The 15,636-nt window shown below is 41.6% G+C and overlaps 1 protein-coding gene and 1 pseudogene across 2 annotated transcripts in view; one reads left to right on the top strand and one right to left on the bottom strand.

Moving 5' to 3' along the window:
* The window catches only part of OMA1 (OMA1 zinc metallopeptidase), a 148,609-nt gene extending 141,791 nt beyond the window's left edge, over positions 1 to 6,818 (bottom strand). For both annotated transcript variants that reach the window (XM_058303507.2, XM_058303508.2), the window contains exon 1: positions 6,726 to 6,818. The gene's annotated coding sequence lies outside the window, so the exon portion shown is untranslated. The remainder of the gene's footprint in view (positions 1 to 6,725) is intronic.
* Positions 2,401 to 15,275, top strand: LOC101425866 (peptidyl-prolyl cis-trans isomerase-like 4 pseudogene; annotated as a pseudogene).
* The last annotated feature ends 361 nt before the right edge of the window (positions 15,276 to 15,636 follow it).

Here is a 15,636-nt window from a genome sequence, read left to right as displayed (position 1 = left end):
TCGCCATTCCTTTTCTGGCTATTCAGGACCCCTTACCTTTCCAAATATATTGGGTTTTCAATTTTTTTTTAAATGCTGGTGGCATTTTTACCAGGACTGCATTGAATCTGTATACCAATTTGAACAGAATTGACATCTTAATATTTAGTCTTCCAATCAGTGAGCATGGGATGTTCTTCCAGTTCTTTGCATCTTTTTTTTTTAAAGATTTATTTACTTATTTCTCTCCCCTTCCCGCCCCCTCCCCCCCAATTGTCTGCTCTCTGTGTCCATTTGCTATGTGTTCTTTTGCATCCACTTTCAATTTCCACAGCACCGGGAAACTGTTTCTTTTTTGTTGCGTCATCTTGCTGTGTCAGCTCTCCGTGTGTGCAGCATCACTCCTGGGTGGACTGAGCTTTTTTCCACGGGGGGTGGTTCTCCTTGTGTGACGCACTCCTTGCACATGGGGCTACCCTACACAGGGGCACCACTGCATGGCACAGCACTCCTCGCACGCAGCAGCACTATGCGTGGGCCACTGTACCACATGGATCAGGAGGCCCTCGGTATCAAACTCTGGACTCTCCATATGGTAGATGGACGCTTAACGAATGTTGAGCCACATCCACTTTGAGTTACAGTTTTCTGAATAAAAGTGCTTTACATTGTTGGTTAAGTTTATGCATATTTGAGTTTTATCGGTCATATTTTATTTTTACCACTCTTTAGATACTTTTAGTTACTTTTACTGATATAATCTTAATTTCCAGACTCTCTTCCAGGCCTCTCTTTCCTGTCTTTTCTTTTCAGGCTCTAGCACACACTTTAGTATTTCCTGAAAATCTGGTCTCTTGGTTAGAAATTCTCTCAGTTTCTGTTTATCTGTGAATATTCTAATGTCACCTTCATTTGTGAAAGACAATCTTGCCAGACATAAGATTCTTGGCTGGAAATTTTTCTATTGTAGACTCTTAAATATATCATATCACTGACTTCTTGCTTCCATGGTTTCTGGTGAGAAATCAGCCCTTAATCTTATTGGGTATCCCTTATATGTTATGCATTGCTTTTCTCTTGCTGTTCTCAGAATTCTGTCTTTGGCATTTGACATTCTGATGAGTATGTGTCTTGGAGTTGGTGTCTTTGGATTTTTTCAGATGGTAGTACATTGTGCTTCTTGGACATAGATATCTATGTCCTTCAATAGGGTTGGGAAATTTTCTACCATTATTTCTTCAAATATTCCTTCTGCCCCTTTTCCCTTCTCTTCTCCTTCTGGGACACCCATGACACATATGTTTGCACATCTCTAGCTGCTGTTTAGTTCCCTGAGACCTTGTTCAATTTTTTCCATTCTTTTCTTCATCTATTTTTTTGTATGTTCACTTTCAGAGGCCATTTCTTCAAGGTCACCAATCCTTTCTTCTGCCTCCTGCTATTATATGATTCCAATGTTTTTTTAATTTCATTTATTGTGCCTTTCATTGCCATAAGATCTATTTTTCTATGCATGCTTTCCAATTCTTCTTTGTGCTCATCCAGTGTCTTCTTAATATCCTTAATCTCTTTAGCCATCTCATTGAATTTATTATCAAGATTTGTTCGAACATCTATGATTAGCTGTCTCAACTCCTTTATGTCATCTGGAGGCTTATCTTGTTCCTTTAACCTGCCCATAGCTTCCTGTTTCTTGGTGTGGATTGTAATTTTTTGTTGGTGTCTTCGCATCTGACTTAGAAGAGTATTTATTTGGGTGCAATTTTTCTTTAGGGCGTCCTGCCCTCTCTCCCTTGCTGGTTGTGCAGTAAGAGCCAAGGATATAGTTGGTGCTATAAGCAAAATAGCGGCTACTGGTCCCTTTCCAACTTGGACAGGTTCAAACTTCAGCTGTTCTTAGGGTTATACTTTAGACAGCAGAATTTACTAATCAGTATCAATAATAAGTGGCCAACCTTTTCTTCTTCCTGTTTTTGGGAATGGTGCTTCAAATTCCAGCCACAGAATCGCTTTTGGGGTGGCTTGTGCTGCCAAAGTAGGATAATCACTGGCCTCCATGGCTTGGCCAGTAATGTCCCAGAGAGGATGGCACAGGTCCCCAGCTTCTTCTCTGTCACAGATAGGTCTGGGGCTTATGCTAGAGCTGTAATCTGACTCGAATGGAAAGAAGCCAGTCCCTACCAGCTCTGTGATTTTTAGTCTGCCCAGCTTCCCCTCATGCCAGGCGCGGAGTTAAGATGGCAGCTATCAGCCTCCTTCTGACTTGAACAGGCTCAAACTTTAGATGTTCTTAGGATTACACTGTAGCTTACCAAATTTACTCATCAGTAGCTGAACTTGGTGTCCAATCATCTCTTCCTCCCGTTTTGAGGAAGTTGGGAGCTTTCAATTCCAGCCACGGAATAGTTCCCGAGGTGGCTCATGCCTCCAGTGAAGGATGGGCACCGGCCTCCACGGCGTGGAGTGCTCTACTTACGAATCCTCTCTGAAGATGCGAAGTCTCCTCCTTCTATTCCTTCAAGGATGTTGCAGGATGCTCGTCTGGTCTCCTGGAGCCCCCAAACAGATGCTTCAACAAGCTTCCAGATAGCTCTGGGTGTTTACTAACTGCCCTGTAGCAGGAACTGACTCTAGGAGCTCCTTACTTTGCCACCATCTTGCTGATGGTCAGCAACTATTACTTTTTAAGTCATTTGGGCAGAAGCAGAAAGACCAACAACGGCAAAAGAAAATTAGAAAATAACTGTTTCAAATGGGAAAGTATACTTAAGGTTTAAACATATAAAATCTTCTAACAGCATATCAAACAGAAACAACAAAAACCTTCTTTCTTTCCTTTACTTCAAATCTAATGATATACTGTAGTAGATAAGTTTCAGAAACTTGCCACCCACACTCCCTCTTTATTAGACCTCAAGGGGAGGAGCCTAGACTACCATGTTTGTACATGGTGACTCTTGCCACTGGCCACAGAGCTAGGAGTGGATATCTGACATTGGAAAGATGTGTGATAAGATACTATCAAGCACAGGAATATAAGGGCATGTATAAGTTGGGGCTAAAGTTGATGTTATGGAAACACAAAGCAAACAAGAGCCGCAAACTAAAAGCTCTGCAAGAGAATTGAATCTACAAAAAGGACAATGGAACATTAAGTGGAAAGAAGGTATGAAGAGAGTATATGCAGCCTCATGGGAAGAAAGAAAAAGAGAATAGCTGCACAATTTCCTAAAGGCCACTTAACTTCCTACATTTGGGCCTATGAGCTTTTATTACACCTATCCATAAAATAAATCCCCCTCTTCAGTGAGTTTTTTACCTTACAAATAAATTATTTCTAAGAACTTTACATGGTATAAAACAAATTACACAGTTGTTTCACATACAAGTTGGTAACATTACACATTTTGTTTACTGGAACTAGCAAATGGCTCCCTCTATACTTTGCAAAACCAAATTCCCAGGAAGCAGATGTGGCTCAAGTGGTTGAGTGCCTGCTTCCCACATACAAGGTCCCAAGTTCGATCCCCAGTACCTCCTAAAAACAAAAACAAACAAAGTGAAAAAAATAACTCTCATTTGGGAGCAGATAAGCTCAGTGATTGAAGGCCTGCTTCCCATGTACAAGGTCCTGGGTTTAATTTCTGGTGTCACCTAAAAAAAAAAAAAAAAAAATCCCCAACTTTCAATATCCAATCAATTCCAGATAATAACAAATTATCTCTACAAGCGACTTTAGCATCCAAAAGATCTCAGCCCACATTAAACCACATTAAACCCACATTCTATCTCCTTTATATCTCAATCTACTTCCTGGGCCCTGTGGCCTTAATTCGGGCCCATGTTATTTTCTCCTCTGTATTACTATATACCTTCTTTTTTTTTTATTTCAAAATTTTTTATTTATTGAGACTTTTGTGATCTACCATATGATCTTTTCTGGAGAATGACCCATGTTTTCTTTTTAAAAAAAAAATCAATTTTATTGGTACATATTAATAAAGCACACAATTCATCCAAAATGTATAACTAATGGTATTTGATATAATCACATTATATATCTTCTTTATTCATCTCTTTTATTAATCTCCCCACCAATCCCTATTTCATTCCCCACACTAGAGCTAAAGCAATTCTTAAATGCAAATCACACCATAGGTTCCTACCCCAAGAATTTATATAAATTATACTGTTAAGTATTATGCAGCCACTTTTTAAAAGTGAAGATCACGGTCATGACAAAGAGATATGCAAATTTTAAGGTAACAATAAATGCTATTTGCAAAACTATGCATAGCAGGGGTGACAAACTCAAATGTCGAAAACAGCAATGTACAACAGAACTTTCTGCAAAGGTGGAAATGTTCTGTATCCATGCTGTCAATATGATAACCCCAATATGTGGCTACTGAACCTATGAAATATACTGGTGCAAGTGAGGAAGAGAATTTTCAATTAATTTTAATTAAAGTTAATCATATATGACTAGTGGGTACTGTATTGGACAGTACAGATCCGTAAGGTGTAGGCACATGAATATCAGTTAAGTAATACAGATTCAAATGTCGATTCATGCCAATCTCAAGGAGATGCTGCTTCTCAGCAACAGATCTAATGGAATCTGGGTTTAGGGTTGCTAAATGATTGAAAATTTCAAGGAAAAGTCTGAAATTCAGATTTTCAATGACATATACCAATTTAAAAACCAAATAATAAAAAATTAACCATCTTGACCAAACAAAACATGAAAAGACCACATTCAGCTTCTGAACCTCTGAAATACAGAACCTCATTCATTCTGTATTTAATAAGTGCCTACTACATGCCAGACACCATTCAGAATGGTAGGGATACTGCAGAGAACAAAAGAGACATAAATCCAAGACAAATGTGCAAAAAAATACTACTAATAAAACACATTCGTATATACAAAACAATTACAAAAATCTAATGGAAAACACAACAAACAATTCACAGTGGTTATTTTGGGTAGTGGGATAATGGTCTTGAGGGATTTATTATTTCCATCTATTTCTGTGCTGTTTAAATTTTAACAGGATGTATTACTTTTGTAAGCTCTAAAATTAATAAAGGCAACTATTTTTGCATGTAATTTCCATAGGCTTCAAAAAACTTCTTCCTACGGTAGAAAAGGCCTTTTACAATGGACCCATTACTACTCCTCCAGCCACCTACTTCTATGCTCTTTCACCCTTCCCTAAGCTCCAGACCCAATGATTTACCCACACTCCTCAGAAGAGAAAAGCTCTCATCTCTATGCCTATGCACATCTATTCACACTGTTAAGCTCCCCCTCATATGCCAGGAAACTCCTGCCCATCTTTCATGACCTGAGAACATTTTTACATGTATTCTACTGACAAAGGAGATCTAAACAAAAATTCCAAACACTATAAGTGGCTAAGTGAAAACATTATCATTGATATCACTGACAATCAAATGTCATTTGAGACTAGCAATAGTGCCTGATATTTCATAATCCCTGAAGAAAGGGCAAAAAATGAGGGAAGAAATCTATTTATACATTTTCAAAGAGCCAATCACTAGATTACACAGAGCATAAGAAAGAATCGGGGCGGTCACATCCTCTTCAAAGAACTTTGGCAGGTCAACAAATATAGCTGGCAGACTTCTAGGATTACTAAATTAATGATGTGAGAAAATTAAACAATTTGGACTGCTAGCCTCTAAGAACATTGCAGATACTTAATTCTTTAAGTACCATCTCAGAATGAGCAAGTACAGCACTCACTGGCACTCACAGCTGAAGCCTGGAAGACAGTTTTAACAACTCTGCTGAAAATGACTACTTCTTCTCTAGTTTCTATGGAAACCACTGTCAGTTTGGCAAAAATAGGGCATGTACTTTAAAATAATTCAAGCAAAGTACACACATGATGGAAGGCTTTAAAAAAATAATAAATTGGAAGGCAGCAGATTTGGTTCTTAAAACTTACAAATGTCAGGCTGCACCCCTTCACTATGGCTGAGAAAGACGGATATGAACCTAAATACTTTTAGTGAGGGTTACATACATGGCATTGGTCGGAGTAACTTCAGTTGATCAATCCCTGAATTCCAAATGAGGTATTTTCATCTCCCTGGACTAAATTTTTTTGCGAGTGCATGGTGCAATAAAACTGTTGCTCCCTTTTCCACAGGCAGGCAACATTATTTAATTTATAAAAAGTGATTTTTGTGGACAAAAATTAAAACTCCCTAGAACTACTTAGACAGGAAAACAACTTTTTTCACTGTCTACTTTAGGCAGGAAAACTTATTTCCTCTACCTTAAGAGGAGGTAAAAACAGAAAATGAGTTTCAAGATGCCTTAAGCTGCTAGAAGCGATTTCCACAAGTGAAGGCGCCAGTGCGAGATACATTCATTAACAAGAAAGACTATTTTAAAGGACCACTAAAATGGGAAGCCTATCTTCCGGAAAGTGACCAAACGCAGCCGCTTTGCGAAAATGCAACTCCCACGCAGTTAGGGAAGACAATGAGTTTCTTGCACTTCTCCCTTAGAACGCGAGGGGAGAAGAGGGAAGAATGAGGCTCTAAGACTACATATTCCTTTTTACTAACCCCTCTCCTCCCGACTCCACTCCCCCGCTCTCCGCACACCCTCCTTGGCGGCCCCTAACTTCTCCCCTCCCCCAAACCTCGTAACCCCACCTCACCTTCTCCCCCTCCCTCACCACAGCTTCCCTCTAAGTTCTCCCCACCTCAGTTCCCGCACCCTGCCCTCTTCCCTCGGCCCGGTCCAGTCCAACTCGGAAAAGGAAGGCAAAAACGTCACCGCGAGGACAACTCCTGCGTCCTGACTTGTGCGCAAGCGCATACCCACCCCACACGCCCCGCCTCCTTACTTCCTGCCCTCGGCTCTGGGCTGAGCGCCTTTTGCTCCGCCCACAAAGGGCAGTCAGTGTGACCGCCCGGAGTTGTGCGATCTTTGGGTGGCGGCGGGCCCTGTACGGATTTCTGGCGCCTCTTCGTGGACGAAAGAGGGACGTGGCCCTGGACTGGACGGCTTGCCTGGGACTTGCTCTTGTCGCTGAGAACCTGACTTGGCCAAATTCGGTTCTGTTAAGGAATCATCCAGAAAATGCGATGCCCCGTGTAGAACCTAAGACAGTGCTGCGCAAAGGGAAAGAGACTCCTGGGCTTCCAGGAGGATGAGGCTTCTTAATCTGAAGGTGCACTGGTAGAAGTCGTTTTTGGATTATGAAAATCATCTGCTTTCAAATGACTTGTAAAGTGACACACTTTAAGAAAGATACTGTTTATCCTTAAGTGTCTGGAAGTTAGCTGAAAATAGCTGGCTACAAAACAATGCGTATTGTATGCTTCATTCACTCGACCAAAAAAAAATTTATTGAATGCCAACTGCACCCTAGATACCAGGGATACAGCATTTAACAAGACAAAGACCTCACTTTCATGGAGCAACAAAGGAAGACAGGCAATTAACAAAAATAAAGTATCAGAGAGTGACAAATAATTATAATTCCATTTTATTTAATATTATATTTATAGTCTGTGCACCATGAAAAACATCCTGAAGGACTTAAAACAATTTTAGGTATCTCTTTTAGAGAGTTTGTAAGTGACTTTTAAATTTTATTTTCCTTATCTATATTTTATAATTGGTCTTTTACTTTGAAGGAGATATCCTGGCAGACCCTGGACCCAAAACAACTTCACTGAAGTGGCAAGTCCCTGAATCTTCATTGAGTTTATCTCCCACTCCCTGGATGTGCCTTACAAAAGTCTCCAACGTGCTTGACATCTCTTGCTCCTCCTGTCCAATTAGCATGATGCCATCAATGTAATTGATCAGTGTGATGTTTGTGATGTTCTGTGAGATGGCCTGGTGGTCCACATCTTTTGGGACTGAAAGACTATTGGTCAAGTCTGTGGTAGTCTACAGTCCTTCTGGAACCATCTGGCTTCTGAAGGGGGCAATCTGGAAAACTAAGTGGAGATATGAGGAGGACCACCACTGGATGCCATCCTCTATTAAGTATCTCCACAGTACCCTGTGGATCAAGCCCCCTTGGCTGCCTGTCTGACCTTGCCAGTTGTTGCAGTAATAGTAATTGTTATTGTAATCATGGACACCATCTGGCCTCTCTTACTTCAGGATCCCATCATACCCATGGATCTTATCCAACCCAGCCCTGTGATCCTACCATTATGCCTGTCCTATGGAGGAGAGCCACCTCTGCACTGCTTAGTGATGCTAGTGCCCTTCTCACCAGTGTGTTCCTGATGGCTTTGTTGAATGGTGTATCCTCTGAGCCTCCTGTAGAACATAACGTTTTGGCTGGTCTTCTGACTTCACGCAATAAATTTATTCCAAACGCCAATTTCCCTCAACATCTTCTTTCCTTCCTCTACTGTCTGCCAGGGTCACTCAGGTATTCCAACTTTGCAATGCACAGAGAATTGCTTTCTCCTAGCTTCTACCAAACACCTTAAGCAAGGAGTTTTCCCCAACTTCTAGGGTCCTTGACAGTGTCGCATGTCCCAGGAAAAAGTTCCCAAGTCAATGAATTTTTGTTTACCCAATCTAATGCTCCTGCCTCAATGAGCAAACACCCTCAAAAGCTTAATGTCAGGTGTTGTCCCCTGGCTCCTCCTGATACATGCTAGCTAATTCTTGCAGCAACTTCATTGTGCAATCTCTTTCCTCCCTTAACAAGCCCTGCACATCCCTAGCTGGTGATGCTGGGATTTAACCCTAGTTATCACCTTGGCAGATAACTAAGAGAAAAGGTGGAAGTAGATCCTGAAGGTTCACCTGTTGACTTGTGGTAGAGAGGGTTTCCCAGGGCCTTCCCGGGAGGGGAAGGGTTAACTCTTACTGGGGAAAGGTCAGACACCTCTGCAAGCTGGGAGCCAGGACTCAGAACTGCCTTAGCCAAGCATTTAAACATCTCTGAGGCTCTGTGACACTTTTAAACCCTGTGTCTGCTCCTCTGCTGCCCTACTCTTCCACTGCAGGAGATAAGAGCCTCTTTGTTGCCTACTGTGACAATTTAAAGTTCTTTCATGAAACCCTAAAAAGAAAATATGTGGTTTTTTTTTTAGAAAGTATGTTTTTTAACTGATCAGTTGGGGTAGTTAAATCTAAGTACATCAATGAGGCATCACTCAGAATGAGTCTCCACTCTCTTGCTGGATCTGATATAAATAGACACAGATACATGGAGAAAAAGGAAGCTGCCATATTTGAACCTGCCATGTGTGAGAGAGGACTCCAGGTTCACCCACAGCTGCGGAAAGGCAGAGAAGCCCCAAGAGACTGAGAGAGGAGGCCCAGAAAGAGATAACCCTTATGCCTGGTTGCCCACAGCTGAGCTCTGGGAGACAGGAGATTTGGGAGGGGAAGGGAGAGACATTGGCAGAGATCAGCAGCCATCTTGCTTCACCCACATGGGAAAGCATCTCTGTTGATGCCTTGAATTGGACATTTCACAACCTCAGAACTGTAAGCTTTTATCCCAAAGAAATTCCCTTTATAAAAGCATCCTATTTCTGGTACTTTGCATTGGCAATCCTGTGGCAAATAAGATGCCTATCAAAGAGACTCTCAGGAAGGGGATTTGGCTCAATGGATAGAGCATCCGCCTACCACATGGGAGGTCCAAGGTTCAAACCCAGGGCCTCCTGACCCGTGTCGTAAAGCTGGCCCACATGCAGTGCTGATCCGCACAAGTAGTGCCGTGCCATACAGGGGTGTCCCCCGCGTAGGGGAGCCCCATGCGCAAGGAGTGCGCCCCATAAGGAGAGCCACCCAGTGTGAAAAAAAAGTGCAGCCTGCCCGGGAGTGGCACCGCACACACAGAGAGCTGACGCAGCAAGATGACGCAACAAAAAGAGACACAGATTCCCAGTACCGCTGACAAGAATGCAAATGGACACAGAACACACAGCAAATGGACACAGAGAGCAGACAACTCAGGGGCGGTGGGGGAGAGAAATAAATAAAAAATAAATCTTTTAAAAAAAAAGCAAAGAGACTCTCTGACTTATACACTCAGACTCAAGGGTTTATTAATGGCCCTCAGTTTCTCATGTCCCACTGCAGGGCATCAATACAATTTAGCAATAATCAGTTAACTCCACTGTTCTTTCAGGTCTTGTCCCACCCTCCATATCTTTCATATGCCTGAATCATCACAGCTGAAATGGCATTTCCCTCCACTGAGTCACCTTCTCATGTCAACACCACTGAAATCTTCTACAATTGTACCACTATCGTGTGCCACAGACTATCTATACCCCACAGCCACTCAGGATGGAATCTTCTTTGCCATCTGGACAGTTAGTGAGCCAGTCTCAAAAACCATATGGAGTGAGTTGAATATTATCCTCCAAAACTCATGTCCACCCAAAACCTCAGAATGTAACTTTAATTTGGAAATAAGATCTTTGCAGATGTTAAGGTAAAGATCTCAAGAAAAAAAAACAAACATCTGGATTAGAATGAGCACTAAATCCAATGACTTGTGTCCTTATAAGTAGAGGAGAGGACACACAGAGAGACTCAGAGAGAAGGCCATGAGAAGACAGAGGTAGAGATTGGAGTTATACTGCCATAGAGCTGGTAGCGGCAAGGAAGGAACCTCTCTTAGAGCCTTTGAAGGGAACATGGCCTTGCTGACACTTTGATTTGGGACTTCTGACCTACAAAACTGAGAAAATAAATTTCTCTGCTTTTCAGCCAGTTGTAGTAATTTGTTATGGGAGCCCTAGGAAACTAATATACTATCTTACTGTTTGTTTTTTTCTCAGACCATCCCACTTCTAGCACATCTGGGTCAGTGCAGGATGGGATCAGACATGCAAGATATTTATTGGTTTAAAACCACAGTGAAGGATAATGGGAAGAGCCTTAAGATTACAATACAGATCTGACATTTGTTAAAGGAGAGAAGGAAGGAAGGCTATCAGGCAAGAAGAATCTCCGACTATTGAACAGTCGTAAGAAAGTTTGGAAATGGGGAGTCCTTGAGCCAAAGTTGCCTATTAGAGGAATTCCATATCTTGCAGAAGCGGGCATTCATTAGTATTCACACCTTGCTCAGTCACTGGCTAAATGCAGCCTGAGCAAAGTACAAGTTGTTTCAAGTGTGTTGGGGGATCCAAAAGGGCAGTAGCTGGGGTTTTCAGGCAATTATACTTCCACAGCAGAGATCTAGGCAGCACAAGTCCATGGGCACAGCATCTCTGGAATTTAGAATTTGAATGAGTCTTCTGTTCTGGCTATACATTTCCTTTGTGCTGCCCATGAGAAAAGTCTTTAAACAATAACCAGATTTCTTTTCCCAGAATCAACGTTCTTGTTTTGGATTGCTTGTTTTGAAATTTTTGTTTTGTCAAGTCTCCAAAGCTTTTTGCCCCATTTGGATTCATGGGACTGACGTTAATATTTGCCTTTGGATAAGCCCTTGAAAAAAGTGCTCCGTTTTGAACATAGCTTAATAAGGTTTGAGCACTTTCTGAGAGTGTTCTATCCTGAGTGTTCACTATAGAAGAGCCTTCTGAAGGGTTGCACTAAAGAATTTGCCCTATGATGCCAACACTGAGGTTAGAGCTCTGGGGATTAACAATTTCAGTAGAATGCTGGGCTGTACCACCAGTTCTCCAGTCAGGATCACTCATTCCTGGAGTTTCCTTCCTCCCTGGAGATTACCCTCAGCTGAAAACATCCGCTTCACCCAAAAATACACATTCAAAGTGATGGCATCAACATGGCAACTTAAGACATTCCCTGAAAAAAACCTCCCCAGATATCCAGTGAATAAAAGGACAAATCCCACTTACTTAGAACTCTGGAGGACCGTAAAGACTGGAGAAGGACTCCACAAATGCTTAATCAAAAAAAGAAAGAAAGAAAGAAAAAGAACAGGTAGGAAACTTCTGTCCTGGACCACTGGTTTATTTCTCTCCCCCTCACTCAGACCCCCATACAGCTTTGGAGTTGCTCAGAGGCAGTAGTATGGATCCCTCCTACCTACCCCTGGGACACAGACTATAGAGCTACCCACAGCAGCAAATTAAAGCACATATCCAGGCACAAGGACCTAAGTCTGTGGAAACCAAGGGCAGAACCCAAGCTTCTGAGGAATGCTGCATACAAAAGGATCCCCAGAGGGAAATAGAGCCAGAGAGAGCGAGAGGGTGAGAGGGCGAGAGGGTGAGAGGGCGAGAGGGTGAGAGGGCGAGAGGGCGAGAAAGCGAGAGCGAGAGAGACCACAGTAGAATTGTGGCTGGCAAGTGGTGAGCTCACTCAATATAGTTTCTGTTGGCTGAACCATCTAAATGCAAAATAGACTTTTCTCAAGTGACCCAGCTTTCTGGATTGACTCCATCTGGCTCCCTGTGGCCAGTTATCTTAACAGAGAAGAAACCAGAGGTAGAAGAGACTCATAGAGGGAAAAAAACGGAGGATGTTAAACTGAACTTCTGTAAGACAGGAGGATCCCAGAATTGAAATGTGTAAGGAAAACAAGGCACTAAGGAAGGGAGAGAATTTAAATAAATCATAGGAGTTGGAGAGAAAAATCTACACAACAATAAACAGACAAATCAAGATTCCCAGAGAAGGAACAGAGGAAAGGAAGCTTTCTCCTGGAGGTGAAACCAATGCACAAAAAGAGCAATCTGGGAAGCAGATGTGGCTCAACTGATAGAGCATTGGCTTACCATATGGAGGGTGCAGGGTTCAATACCCAGGGCCTCCTGACCCATGTGACGAGCTGGCTCAGGTGCAGTGCTGTCACATGCAAGGAGTGCCATGCCATGCAGGGAGCCCCCACGGAGGGGAGCCCCACACACAAAGAGAGCACCCTGCAAGGAGAGCCACCCCATGTGAAAAAAATGCAGCCCACCCAGGAGTGGCACCACACACATGGAGAGATGCAGCAAGATGATGCAACAAAAAAGAGATGCAATTTCCCAATGCTGCCTGATAATGCAAGCGGATGCAGAAGAACACACAGCAAATGGACACAAAGAGCAGACAATGGGGGGAAAGCGGAGATAAATAAATAAAAATAAATCTTTGAAAAAAAAAGTGCTAAACTAAAAACTACTACAGATTGCAGAGAAGGACTGGGTGCCACAGTAGTTCTGCTCAAGATCACTTTGGGTGATGTCATCATTGACTTGTACACCAAGGAAGGGACACAGGCCTGCTTAAATTTCTTGAATTACACAAAATAAAATATTACAATTATTGTCTTATTGACAATATACAGAGAAATTTTATCATAAAAACTGGTGATCCTATAGAGGCTCGCCGTGGAAGAGAGTCTGTTTTTAGTCAACTGCATGGTGACAAAGCAAGCTTTTCTGAGGCAGAAAAGGTGTTAAGAATTAAGCGCAAGAAGAAAGGCACAGTGTTCACTATGAACAAAGGCAGTGATCAGCATGGACCACAGTTTCTTATTACCACAGGAGAAAATCTATATTACCTTCATGGTGCTCATACAGTGTTTGGTGAGGTAACCAAAGGCATGGGCATCATTAAGAAAATTAATTAGCCCTTTGTTGATAAGGACTTTTTTCCTTATCAAGACTTCAGGATAAATAATACAGTAATTTTAGATGACCCATTTGATGACTCTCTGATTTATTAATTCCTGATCAATCACCAGAACCCACAGGGAACAAATAGATAATGGTTGAATAGGAGTGGATGAAGAAATTAATGATTTCAAATGATGAAATAGTAGATGTAGCTGAATAAGTAGAAGAAATAAAGACAAAAAAGAGGTCAAAACTCAAGCTATTCAATTAGAAGTAGTTGGAGGCCTTCCTTATGCAGATATTAAACCCCCAGAAAATGGACTGTTCGTGTGTAAATTGAATCCCAGACCACAGACGAGGATCTGGAGATAACATTTTCAAGAGTTAGGCTGATAAGTTGTGAAGTTATTTGAAAATGGAAGTCAGGAGAGTCTCTCTTTTATGCTTTTATTGCCTTTGAAAAGAAGATTATGAGAAAGCCTTCTTCAAAATGGAGAGTGTACTTAGAGATGACTGAGGAACACATGGATTTTAGCCAATCTGTTGCAAGGTTAAATGGAAAGGAAAAGGTGGGAAAGATACCATGAGTGATTTCAAGGAGTATGAAAAGGAACAGGAGAAATCATCTAATTTGATTCTGAAAGATAAAGCAAAGCCCAAACAGGATGCAAAATATGATCTTATACTAGATAAGCAGGTAGAAGATTCAATATCAAGTCACTCACACAAGTAAGAAACACTAGGAGAAAATTCACCATTGCTCTGAAGAAAAAGAAGATGAGGACTACATGCCCATTAGAAAGACTAACCAGGATATCTACAGGGAAATGGGGTTTGGTCACTATGAAAAAGAAGAAAACACTTGAGAGAAACAAAAGAGTGAAAATAGAAACCAACCTCAAAACTGGAGTCATAGTCAATCTCAAGGAAGGGATTGTGTGTTAGTTAACCAAAGGGGTATTGATGCAAAATACCAGAAATCTGCTGGCTTTTATAAAAGGTATTTGTTTGAGGTAGAAGCTAACAGTTACCAGGTCATAAAGTGTAGGTTACTTCCCTCACCAAAGTCTGTTGCCAGGTATTGGAGCAAGATAGCTGCTGATATCTGCAAGTGTCCAGTCTTCCTCTTCCTTTTAAGGCTCTGTAGTCCCAGCTTCTTCCAATATCACTTGTAGGCTGGGATAAGTCTCATCTCCTCCCTGGGGCTCATTCCTCTCTGGACTCAGCTGCTCTCATCTCTCTGCAAGGTCAGCTATAGACTATCAGGCTCTTTCTCCTCCCAGGGCCTCTGCCATGTCTATGCAGCTGTCTCTATGGAGCCATCTCTATTCCTCTGGTCTTCTCCTGCATGTTTACTTCCTGGGGATCGAGCTCAAAACTCCAACCTCCCTTCTTTGTAGTGTCCTTTCTCTGTGAGTCCTTACCCACCAAGGGGTCAGGGACTCAAAGTCCTACTAACGTGGCCCAATTAAAGCCTTAATCATTATTTAATCAAGTAAAAGTGAGATCTCTGAACCCAATATAAGCTAATATGCCTGGAGGAACAGATCAGTTTACAAATTAATCCAGCATCTATTTTTGGAATCATAAACAATAACAAACTGCTACAAATGACCATTATAGTAATAATCTCAGATCCAAATACCAAACAGATCCCTATAGAGAGAAAGGTATTTTAGAAAAGAGACTGAAGCAGAAGTCCAAAGAAATTCAAATATAAAGAAAAGTACAGATGAAGGATAAAGAATCAGAAGTGAGTCACTAACATATTTACTCTTGTCTAAAAGTAACAGGAAAACAGATGTTCAGATTTTATGATAAAGCAGTTAAAGACTCTACCTATTTTTTTTTCACACTGGCTTATGGCCTTTGTGGCTTAATAACTATTGTATAGGGCATAGAAAAGCATAATAAAGAATTTAGCATAAGTGGATGTGGCTCAAACAGTTGAGCACCTGCTTCCCACATGGGAGGTCCCAGGTTCAATCCCCAGTGCCTCCTAAAAACAAAGCAAAACTAAAACAAGAACACACACACAAAAAAAAAACAACTCGGGAGATGATGTGGCTCAGTATTTCAGCACCACTTGTCCTGGTA

Source organism: Dasypus novemcinctus, chromosome 9, assembly GCF_030445035.2.
Source record: "Dasypus novemcinctus isolate mDasNov1 chromosome 9, mDasNov1.1.hap2, whole genome shotgun sequence".
In the NCBI taxonomy this organism is placed as follows: domain Eukaryota; kingdom Metazoa; phylum Chordata; class Mammalia; order Cingulata; family Dasypodidae; genus Dasypus; species Dasypus novemcinctus.
This window is presented reverse-complemented; position numbering and strand designations above follow the sequence as displayed.